Below are 1,494 nucleotides of genomic sequence, written 5' to 3'. Positions count from 1 at the left end.
TCCTCAAGAAGACATTGCTAACCAAATTGAGAGCATGCCAAGACGTATGGATGCAGGTATCAAGCCAGAGGGGGTAATACCCGTTACTAAAAAGAGTTTTTAATGTTTAAGGCACCATAAAATGGAAAAAAAAAAACAGTTAGACCAAACGATGCCATAGTTATATGCCCTTTGTAATTTTTTGTTATTTTTCTCATCAGAGTTTTTTTTTCAAATGTTGTCGTATAAGGTGCTAAATGGAACATTATTTTGTTTAAATGAGTTTTGTTTCATTTTGAAATAATTGGCAACAAAATACAAGCAAATATAGAAGTGTCCGTTTTTTTTTGTCTCTGAGTGTATATTTTTTTAATTTTTACAAATGGGCAAAAAGCCTAAAATTAAGTAAAATCAGTTTATCTGTCTCTCTGTATATAATAAAAATAAGGATTACTGCTTATCATAACCTACCAAATGTCAGCTTCAAAATGAGCTCTCGTTCAATGTTCTGCAGTAAATGGTTCCAGAGTTCTGAGCGCTGAAAGAGGCTTGTTTTTCTACTCGTAAATTTGTCGCTCAACAATACGAAAACCGTTTGACTTTCAATAGTATATTTTTGCAAATGCAATCTCCTCAGCACCTTGTATAAATAGAGAAAAAATTATTAGAGTATAAAAATGCGAGGTTTTTTACTGATCGATTTCATATGGAATAGCCCATACACATTATTGCCGCTCACGCCACATCATACGTTAACTTTTAGACTTGAACTTTCAAGCTCGTAAGAGATATGTGAATTTTCCCTTGCCAAAATAAAGCAATTGTGTGTTTACTTTCCCGCTCACATGAAATGTCGCTTCATCTGTAAACAACAAAGAAGCCGTAATCTTCTGTAATCTGTTGGCACATCATGGATGCAAGCGACTGTGACTGGGCGGAAGTAAGGAAGCATCAGGAAGCGGATTGTTGTGGAGGTCCAGAAGCTTCGCGACGCAGAATATTCTAGATGTTCGTGGTAAATAAAATAAATCAACACCGTGGGTTTCCGACGAGAGTCAGTCAGTCTTCGGAAGTCAGTCTACAAGTGAGTCTTCGAGCGAGCAAGGAAGCCAGTCTTCGAGAGCATCTGGAAGACTTGGATTCGACGTGCAGAGAGCCGTAGCCGGAAGAGCGGGGTTCGACGTGTGGTGGACCACAACTGGGGAGACTCGAGTTCGACGTGTCGTAGACCGTAGCCGGAAGTCCGGGGTTCAACGTGCAGTGAACTTGAGTGAGTCGGTAACTGTGACAGTGTCCACCAGGCAAGTGCGACGTAGTTCGGAAGATCTGAGATCATGTGCAATGAACTTGAACAGTGAGTTAGAAGAACTAGGCAAGGGGAGCGATCTGACAGTTTTGTTCTGCGCATAGTGCATTGTGAACATTAATTAAGTTTAGGAGTACATTGTTGTTCCTCTCAATAATACACGTCGTGTATTGCCATTGTCGTCTTGTGGAGTGCAATAACGACTATTG

Source organism: Periplaneta americana, chromosome 7, assembly GCF_040183065.1.
Source record: "Periplaneta americana isolate PAMFEO1 chromosome 7, P.americana_PAMFEO1_priV1, whole genome shotgun sequence".
NCBI classification, from domain to species: domain Eukaryota; kingdom Metazoa; phylum Arthropoda; class Insecta; order Blattodea; family Blattidae; genus Periplaneta; species Periplaneta americana.
The sequence above is the reverse complement of the archived record's forward strand: the minus strand, read 5'-3'. Positions refer to the sequence as shown.